General features: G+C 44.2%; 1 non-coding gene across 1 annotated transcript; it reads left to right on the top strand.

The window, feature by feature from the left end:
• The first annotated feature begins 409 nt into the window (after positions 1 to 409).
• TRNAR-ACG (transfer RNA arginine (anticodon ACG)) lies at positions 410 to 482 on the top strand. The gene has a single exon. It is a non-coding gene; the product is annotated as a tRNA-Arg (tRNA).
• Positions 483 to 10,666: the final 10,184 nt, after the last annotated feature.

The raw sequence follows: 10,666 nt of genomic DNA, 5'->3' as shown, positions 1-10,666 counted from the left end.
CCTTTTGAACGGACAGCATCTTAGAGGCGCACTGGCGTGAGGCGCTAAGACCTGGAAACATAAAATAACTGAAAGTTGTGTCAGTGCATGTCTGACGCCTCGCCCTACCGGTTAGAACGTAGCCTGTGACTGGAGCATTTCACCGCGCCCTATGCAAATGCACTATATCGGCAAAGTGCTCCTTGGTGTCTCTGCCAAGACGGCAGAATGGTGTTAACAAACTTCCATTGCTGGTACATTCCGTGAAGTCCTTTAGTTCGCCCTTACTCCCCAGGGTTGGACTCTCTGCTACTGTTGTTTGCTGAGTGTGAACTACACGACCCATGATGCCTTTAGTTCTTCTCAATCTTCCATCATCCCTTGCGGTGTAGTGCTCTAATGCCCTTCCCGCTTTCGAACGTTGTTCAGGGGGCCAGTGGCGCAATGGATAACGCGTCTGACTACGGATCAGAAGATTCCAGGTTCGACTCCTGGCTGGCTCGGATACTGATGTTTTACTTTAACTACTTCTAAAATAACGGACGAGTAATACATAGTTTACAATCGTTAAATGACTTGGATTAAGAAAAGATCGGAAGGTGTGCGTAGTGTGCTGGCGCCGAAGCACAAAGTTCCTTAGAATTCTGCTTCACTTTCAATAATCCCCTTATCAAGTCTGGCTCTCGTTTTTATCAGACAGGGGTATGGCAGGCGGCCGCTGGGCCCGCTATACATCAATAATTCCCTTTTAGTCTTTCAGCTTTGACCACTGCACCTCTTCGCACAGGATGTTTTTCAATTATTTGAGTAGATTAATTTAGTGAGTTCTGGTGGTTGTGGTTCGGCATCATGTCGTTTTGAATATGCTTTTTAAAAAGCAGTACTCAAGCTCCCAGTCTGGCCATACACCCTCCCCCCCCTTCTAAATAACGTTTAAGACACAGACCAAGATTTACAAAGGGTTTCCGTAGTATTAACGTTACTTTTTTTTTTAACGCAAAACCATGTGGGGATTTAGAAACCAACATAAATGTATGTTTCCTTTGGTTTGTAAGGAAAAGTAACGCAAACAAATCCAAATCACAGCTTTTTGTTACTTAACATCAGTAGGGTGTTACTTGGGTGGCACATGGGCGTTCCCATGCAACCAATCATGCATTTTAAAGCAATTAACTATAAACCCTATATACTACCATTAGTGGACAGGGTTTTGTGCCAAAAAATAACCCTGTTTTAATTTCTCCTCGCTTTCCCTACTTTGCATGTGTGATGCATAGTACAGCACACACAGTGGTCGAAGTGGGGGGGGGAGTAGGGGAACTGTGGGCGGAGAATCAGAGGGCGGGAATAACCTGAGGATTGGATCAGTGGGCGGAGTTAGAGGTGTGGCCAGGATGTGCAAAACATCCCAATCTTTAGTATTTGTGTGGCATTTCACTGACCAGTTACAGCTTATTATGTTATATAATTCAACCAATGGATACACATGATTATTTAACGATTAATAAGAGCTATTGACATTAGAAACATATTCCACTTTGTGAATTTATTTTAATCACAGAATGTCCCAAAAATGCTTAAAAGCGGAAGCACGAGCCATTTGTTTCCGAGCCATGGAGTTTCTGTCGTCAGCAATATACACAGAGACAATCAATTTGACGTGTGTAAATGACTGTATAGGAAATGCTACATAAGACAAAGGACTACAAGGTGTAGGAGTCACATGATAACCATACTGTAACACAGATTCCGGCCCCGTTAATGGTTCTGGGGCATCACAGGAAAATGCGGAGGAATCAAAAGGAGTCGAGTACATAGAAAAAAGAGCTTTTGAGGCGGAAAAAGTTCAGAAGGGGCCAACAGAGCTTGACGACTTAACCACCAAAGATGAACTAAGGTCGATAATATCAAGATTAAAGTCAGAAGGAGCCGCAGGTCCAAATGGGCTGCCAAACGCGATCTTTAAGCATGACCCGGACCTGTGGTCAGAGATTCTAACGCCTCTGTTCAACCAAATACATAAACAAGCAGAGTTACCCGCATCCTGGAAGGGCAGTATAATCCATCCCATATTTAAGCATGGTGACCATCGTAACCCCAGAAATTTCAGACTGATATCGTTAATAGATGTAGAGGCTAAGCTCTATGCTTCCTGCATTCTACGAGAGCTACAAGCTTGGATAGAAGAAACAAAGATAATGCCCAAATTTCAAACAGGTTTTAGGCAAGGAATGGGGACAATAACAAATTTAACTTGCCTGTCTATCCTAACGGATCAAGCAGCTGCAAAGGGACGCCGCTTGAATGCCTGTTTTATAGACATCAAGTCGGCTTTTGACCGGGTGAATAGAGAGCGCTTGTGGATGAAATTAAAAAGCTGGGGGTTGCCACATCAACTCTTAATAGCCATCAAAGCACTACATCAACATACTTGGGCAAGAGTAAAACTGGGAAACGGGGGTAACACAACCAGGAGCATCCCGACACATCAAGGCCTAAAATAGGGTTGTGTACTAGCCCCCACCCTCTTCAACCTTCTTCTGTCCGACCTCTCAAGCGCACTGGAATCGGCAGACAGCCATCCACCATCTCTAGCTAACAACCCAATATACTACCTACAATATGCTGACGATATCGCATTACTGAGCAAAACACCAATCGGCTAGCAAAGAGCTATAAATAAATTAACATCGTACTTAGAACGGGAAGGCCTAGAATTAAATAAAGAAAAATCTAAAGTGGTCCGTCTAGTAGATGCGCATAAGCTACGGTACAAATGGATGACTCAAGGGGCAACGCTGAAAGAAGAAAGGATTTACAAGTATCTGGGAATAACAATATCAAAAGGGGTTATCCACAAGGACCATAAAACAGCCTTACAAGCAAAAGCACAATCTTTAATCTTTGCGTATCGTTCTTTAAAAGTAAAAATGGATTGCCAAAACTATAACCATCTACTAAAAGTAATGGCAGCGCAGATCATGCCTACCCTATCCCATGGCCTAGCGACGTGGTGTGGCAAGGAGGCCGATCTTTTAAATGAATTACAGACGAAAATTTATAAAATGGTCTTCAATCTGCCAAAATCCACCTCAGCTTCACAAGGCAGGCTTGAATTTGGACTGCAAAACCAGAAGTTCCGGAGCATGAGCGGCTTCGTGAAACTCTGTTATAAACTTCGATCTGCAGACCCAGACACATTGGACTGGCTGAGCTGGGAGGAAATCAAAAAACGGGCAAACACCGCACACCCGACCTCTTGGGGAAAGTACCTGAAACTATGCGTGGAAAAGCTGGAGCTGGAATCAGCCTGGAAATCAGGGACAGACAAAGCAAGCCTAAGCAAATTAGCCAATGCGGCAGCAAAAAGGAAATCCTTTCTGGAGGATAAAGAGACATTGGCAAAACGTCGGCATGGCTGGACCATCATGAACTCTTATACAAACTCAAAACCACTCGCTTACCTATCATCTCACTTCAGTGGCTATTTAAAAAAGGCTTTCATCGATTATCGGATGGGGATGCACGTTTCAAAAGACTTATTGCCGTCCTGGAAACCCTCCGACCAGAAGGAGCAATGTCGCCTCTGCGGGTATAAAACTGAAACCCTTGCCCACTTTCTTTGTGTTTGTCCTGCGCTGATAGGACAAAGACGACTGTTATTGAAACCTATTTTTAACGCGCTAAACATACGCTCTTGTAGACATGCCGTTACAAGCTGGCTTGGAGGTTCCTCCATAATCTTGGCATGCCGTGGAGTCAAATTTTTGGCAGAAGTAATAAATCGCCTTGGACAAATTGAAAGTGGGAATCAATAGGTTGGTGGGCTATCAGGAACTTTTCAACACAATGAACTTTCACGTTTTGACCCTAATTTTAACAGCCGCAGAGAGTTTATAACCCTAGTATTTTTAATCAATTTTGTATTGTTATTTATTATGCGAATTTTGTAATAATTTTAACTAATTATGCAAATAATTTTTTTTGACTTTGATAACCATACTAGTAGACAGTATAGTTTAATAATGATTGGCCTGGAGAAACACAAACTCAGAATTTAAAACTTAATACCATGATTGGGGGTCCTCTTTAAAAATCATTATTGATTTGTATCAAAAATAACACTTTTTGCAACATTAGGATAATCAAAGGCTTAGGGAAAAAAACATAACGCTCTAGTTTATACCTTGCAGTTTGTATGCAGCTCTTAGATGAAAGTTAATAGCTCACTGTTCTTTGTTAGGATTTTAACTTATAAACTGCAAGTAGCAAAAGGATCTCACTGACCAAAGCAGTAACCGACTGACCTATTTACAATATGTGCACTTTGTGATGGGCCTGGTACATTTTCTTTGCAGCAGGCACATTAACACCCTGCGCTATCTTTCCATGAGTCAAAACTTCCACTAGGCAAATCTCCGATCTCGCTCTAGGAAGAAGTTTATTCATCAGAGTTATCATGACATTTTTATTATTGCCGAAAATAGCTGGCGGCCAGGAAGGAGGCAGCAAGTGCTTTTAAAACCATAATATACGAAGCCCCAACTCAAAGTCAGCGCCCGTTGCGGTCACACCAGTCGCACCGCCCTAGAGCCAGCTCTTCTAAGGTGTCCTGTGACCTCAGTGACAGAGTCACTGTTGCTCTAGGGTCTGCTACTTCGTAGGCCTGCCCGCAAGACTGGAGGTGAACTTCAGTATGGATTGTGGTGGGCAAGCCTTCAAGGTGAACCCACACTTGCCACTGCTAGGGTCCACCTGCTGGTGCTAACACACCAGGGCTTTTCTGGTGCCTTCTAAGGTCTGGCATGGGAATGTGCTCCCTCAGGAGAGTGGTCTGGGGGACTGTTTATGAAGGCTGAACCTGGTTCCCCAGTTCTAAATGTAGCAGCTCTGCCCCCAGTGCTACATCTGCTCCCTCACTGAACACCATACTGCCCCACTGAGAGAAACTCATACTGCCTTCAGCGACAATCCAATTTGACCTGCTATAAATAACTGGATGCGACTCAATTCAAATTACACACTAGGCAAGAGCAATATGCTGCCAAAAAGAAAAGGTAACAACATGCTGGAAAAAGCAAACACTCATAAGGAATGAAAGATTTAATAAAGCATGTAAAATGTAAGCAGGAACATGGTGAACTTAACGCTTTTACAGTCATTATTCAGAAATCAACAAGTATTATTGCCTGAAAAGTTAAGGACATAACTACAGGGCCCAGAAAGGACCCATTTCAATGTCCACTGCTTATTTGCTTACGAAACGTAAGCAGTATGGTTTCAAAAGACCACATTTGTGAACACAAAGCCACCGTACACATTTCGTTTTCCAATCCACCAATCAACCAGGTATTGCAGTACCTCCAGGCAGGGCCGGTCCTAGGATTTTCGGGGCCCTGGGCAAAAGGGAATGTGGGAGGCCCCTGAAATCTACATAAGTGACACCTTCTGATCTCAGGGGAGCTGCTTTGTGCAGACTCCACTTGGGCCGCAGCTCCTCTTCTCAGCCACCCCAAGCAACTCTTGTACAGCCCATTTCGAACTGAAGGTGTGAGAATTGCTTGGAGGCTGAGTTAAACCTGTGTGGGCTAAAGTGCTGACAATGGGCGCCCTGCTGAGTCTCTGAACTGGCTGCCTGAGAGGTGTACCCTCCCCTAGGCCTTCCCACACCACCATTAGAGGCCCCAGGAGGGGGGCCCCCTCCCATGAGTCCGTTTGTGAAGCATTTCTTTCACTCAGCAGACATACACGAGGACTAGTGGGGTGTTAATTGCCATTGTGGGGGGCCCCATCCTGGCAGGCAGAGTGCCAGGCCCTGGGCAGCTGCCCACACTGCCCAAGCCTAGCGCCGGCCCTGCCTCCAGGTAGGAGGTACTGGAGGAAAACAATACTGTTCAAAGAAAGACAAGAAAACAAAAGTAGCGCTTTACTGGCAAACTCTGTAAAGTGGCGCTAATGTGTTGGGGTTTGGAAAAAATTACCTGCCTACTTTAAGAACACCATCTTGCTTTATTTAATTATTTTTCAGCGTTTGAACATTTTATTTCCGAGGCTGCACTTTGGAATAGAAAAATATAAAAACGGCATTTCCAGCAAAAAGTGGTTTTCTTTTTTGCATCCATTTCACCGGGGTACAAATGGACGACAGGAAGAGACGGTGAGAACCGTTTCTTGATTCATGATTTTCGGAAAAGTGAGGAGTTAGACAGAACGAGAGGGAATAGGAGTAAGAAAGAGGGGGCAGCTGCCAGCGGCAGAGCAGAAGCAGACACCATCCTTTTCTTGTCTGGGCAGGAAGTAAGAGACAGAGACCTTTTCCTTCTCTGCTCCCCGCCCGTCCACGAACAGAATATTTCTGATGTCCAGGGACGCATGTTCACAATAAAAAAGTAGGGGAACGGAATCTACAGAAGAAAAGAAGTAGGGGCACGCCGTGCCCTGCCGTTCCCGCCCACTTCGACCACTGAGCACACATACAAAGTAGGCACAGTTTCAAAACCTGTTTAGTCAAAGTATTTTATAATGGAAGGGCACCCTTCTACTACGAACCTGTGCTAGACCCCCTGCACGCACCCTTGCACTCTGGCACCTAAATTCTGCACCGGCACTGTGTCATCGCTCTGTGGGTATGCAGCTCTCCTGCTCTCTCTCTTCTCTCTCTGTCAAGCAACATAGCGCAGCAATTTTGGGTGCTGTTTTGCGTGACACCTTGTTAATCTGGGCCTTCTTTTATTAAAGCACAGGGTATCTCATCACAGTGTGTGCGCTGAATTTTTGATTTCAAAATATTTTATTAAATTTTCAGAGGTTAAAAAGAAACAAAAAGAACACAAGTACAGACAAAAGAAATAAATACAAAGGGGTGTATTGTTACACCAGAATATAAGGTTACAGTGAGAGGGCAGGGGGTGGCAGGCTATGCAATCATCAATTAAGTGATACAAGACAACAATACTATTCCTATGCAGGCTTAGATAGATTGGAGTTTGGTTGTGCGTATGCAGGCAGTTTATTGAGGCAGTGCCCCCAGTGGAGTCTAGTAATCTGTATAATTAGGCAAGGTCTGTTCGTTGAAAGTATGTTTGTATTGCTTGCGTAACGTGTGGTTGCAAGAGCGGTGTTCGTGACGTGTGTCTTGCACAGCGGCGAAGCACAATGTCAGCAGTGTGTAAGGGAGGTAGGATGGGTATAACGTTGTGCTTCTATCTGGGTATTGATGAAACAGTAGCATTGCATGTTTGTTTTATCCTTCCAATCTAATATTATCATGTGGGTTTGTGGTATGGGCTCGTGGGTGTTAGTATGAGTGCCGCGTGAGGTTGCAGAATGTGTGGGTCATGAGTGATGGAAGAATGTTGATGGTTGAATTGGTAGCCAGACTCTACAGTAGTTGGAAATTGTTGTTGGAGGGTGGAGATTTTCCTCCGGTGTCGCTGTTAGCCTAATACTGGAATAAAGGATTACTGGATTCAACTCACATGGTGAACCATTATCTTCTTTACAATGGCGATGAGCGGGAGCATGGCGACACCGGGGATGTGCGGATTGCTAATTTTAGTACCTTTTCTACTTACCAATGGTTTTGAAGACTCCATGCTATCTTTTCCTGCCATGAATGACCTGATCTACGAATTTGCATATTTCTGCACGATGAACGTATGAATTTAAGGGCCAGCGATGGATGGATTCTAATACAGGACAGAAGGCTTCAGATTATGCTTCTCTATTCTTTACTGCAAAATCACAGCAGCCAATAACAACATACAATTAGTTTAGATTAACTACATTGCCCATGATGCTTTCTCATAAGCCACGCCTCCACAACCCATAAGAGCTGTCTGCACAGTCCCATAATCCTCTTTCTTTGCTGCTCACAGCAAGCGTCAAGTGCACCGTACCTTATCTGTAATTAGGGCTCCCGGTTTTCCGTTTAAACGGATTTTTACATATAAATACAGAAGAAAACAATTTTTCCTTTGTCTGTATTTATATGTAAAAATGGCAAAATACTAGAAAATTGCAGCGCTGCCTTGCTCGAATCCAGAGCTATCTGCCCCACTCCCCCTCCTGCCATGTGTGGCAGGCCGGGATGAGTCAGCTTCTAGGGCACACCCACAGCCGTACCCGAGCGCTTCACAAGTCTTTAAAAGACCATTTGTATGTTAATGAAGCTTTGTTCACCTCTTAGTCCCCTGCAGCCCCACTCTGACTGTTGCTTAAAGATTCAGCCCCCCCGCCCCCCAAATTTTTTTACCCGTTCCATCTCTGACAGTGGCAGTGCTACTGGGCGCCAGCTATTTGCAGTGGTGGTACAGCTGCTTGCCACTGGCTCTCACTGGTAGGGCTTCGTGTTACCTGGAGCACTTTGCATACTACTCACTTCATGGCTCAGTAATATGCTGTCTGGTTGTATGCCACCCGCTTCATCAAGACTCAGTGGCAGTGTTGTTTGGAATAAGGTCCACTTATCGGTCATTGTATTGTGTTCATCAGCTGTGTGTCATTATTTCTTTGTTTTTTTAGCTTATCAGAGCCGTAGTTTTCATCCGTTTATAGTGCCTGGTGCGTTTTCCAGTGATAACATTTGTTGTAGTTACTTGTTTTCACAGGTGCTCGGTGTGAGCTGCTAGCACGCATATTTACGTGCTCCGATTTACAGCACTTATTCCTTGTAATCCCCTCTAGAAATGTCCTGGCCTTTTTGACACAATCCGCGAACGCCCTTTGGCCCGTGTTTTGACAAGATAAAAGTGTTCCTGCTGGAAATAGTGTTATATAAGAATACATAATCCTTGCATCCCACCTTCTTAAAGTTTGATGGAGTTTTGGCAACGCAAATCACGAGCAGCTTGGGTCCGTAATGCTGTTATTTTGTATTTACACAGGCGCTCCTCGCATTGTGATGCTGTTGGCTTGCAGACAAGAGCTTGCATAGTGTTGCTGGGGAGGTGCTTGGGCGGGAATCAGGAGGATCCTCTGTGGCAGGAGTGCTCTAGTCCTCTTGTGTTGAGTTTAGCAATGAAGCCAAGTGAGACAGTTTTGCAGGAAGGTTCAATGAAACGGACTGCACATTTCGTACTTGCCCTGGTCTTGAATGGCATCACTCTAGTTGTTGAGTGTAAAAGCTCTTTGTAGCTGGCAATTTTCCCCACAAAATTTGGTTCCCCTGTTAAATATTACACAAAAGTCAACGAAGGAGGCATAGCAACTCCCTTTCTCATGGACAGGTGCTTACACACAGTCACACCTGGGACTGCAGTGTTTCTTTCCAATTTCAGTTTGGCAAACCAGTATTGTGTCAACTATAATAGAAAATTAATTTTTTCACAGAACGAGAGTATGCTGAGAGATAAAATTAAAAGGCAATCTAGCTTGCTTAACTCCCCCCTCTCCCACAAATGCAGCCTCTTCCAGTGTGTCTCGTCTATATTTTATAATTTTTCTCGTTGTGTCCCCATCACCCAGATGACAAATAATAATAAGCATTTGCAATGCAATAGGTCTCGCATTTGCTAGAGTTTGAGCTATTGTCATTGTAAATGACATGCCTTTTATTTGCGTTTTTCAAAACAGATAAATAAAACGCTTTGTCATTTACAATGCCAATAACTTAAACTCTTGCAAATGCAAGACCTATTGCATTGCAAATGCTTGTTTGTGTAGTGCTTGCTGCCAAATTCTTACGGATTCATAGCACTGCAAATGGGATAATTTGCCGAGCTTTGGAAGGGTTAAAAACCGAGACCGCACAGAGATTGAACTTGGGACCTGTATCTTGCACAATGGTTAATACCATGCGCGCAAAGCCCATTGGGCTCAAAGGGCTTCAGTTGCTCAGAAGCCATTACTGTCTTGTTCTATTCTCTATATGAGGAGAACAATATTTGGGCTCTGGAACGCACAGCACAACATTTAAATGTACACTCCCATATTTCAATGCACACTCCAGAATCTTTACATACACACCGCATGGCTAATTCCAGTCTTTGCCAACTGATAGCACAAGGCTGTTGGCAGAGAAGCAGAGGACAATGCTAAAATGAGGAATAAAAGAAATGAGCATTGTTACTGTAAATAACTCCCCATGTTAACTGCTGCAAAGTCATGTTCCTACTTTTGGCACGCCTGCATGAAGTACCCGTATCATACTGTATATATGTACACATGGACCTTTCTCATATAATCTTGGCTAACGCTCCTGTTTTTTAAACCTGAAGAATTGCCTAACGTGTACACATTGATTGGGAAATAAAGGCATCCCATTCCATTTAGGAGAACCATATTTTCAGTAAGTACGACGTTATTAAACAAAGACAGCTCCAGATCCCCACATATTCTGAAACACATTTGGAATCTGTGTACAGGTAGGAGCATTTGTTGGTGCCCCGGCCCTTCAGAGAATTCACCATCTCCAAGGCTCTGCCTCACAAGTGACCTCTGCACCAGCCCTCCGCCATTTCAACTCGAAAGGTATGTGTATTTCCCCTATGTAAAAAGTAAATATCTGAGACTCCAAAAGGACCAGGGCACACAACCACCCACTCATCCATCGGTGCCCGGCAGATCGGTACTTCCTCTCCAGTACTACCCTATTACGGTAACTAGTCCCCAAAATTCGTACTCCCACATCGGTGCTGTCTGGGCTCTCACCTGCCCCTTCTCCACCTAGGGCCACCAACATCATGCC

The sequence above is a fragment of the Lissotriton helveticus genome, chromosome 5_1, assembly GCF_964261635.1.
Source record: "Lissotriton helveticus chromosome 5_1, aLisHel1.1, whole genome shotgun sequence".
In the NCBI taxonomy this organism is placed as follows: domain Eukaryota; kingdom Metazoa; phylum Chordata; class Amphibia; order Caudata; family Salamandridae; genus Lissotriton; species Lissotriton helveticus.
This window is presented reverse-complemented; position numbering and strand designations above follow the sequence as displayed.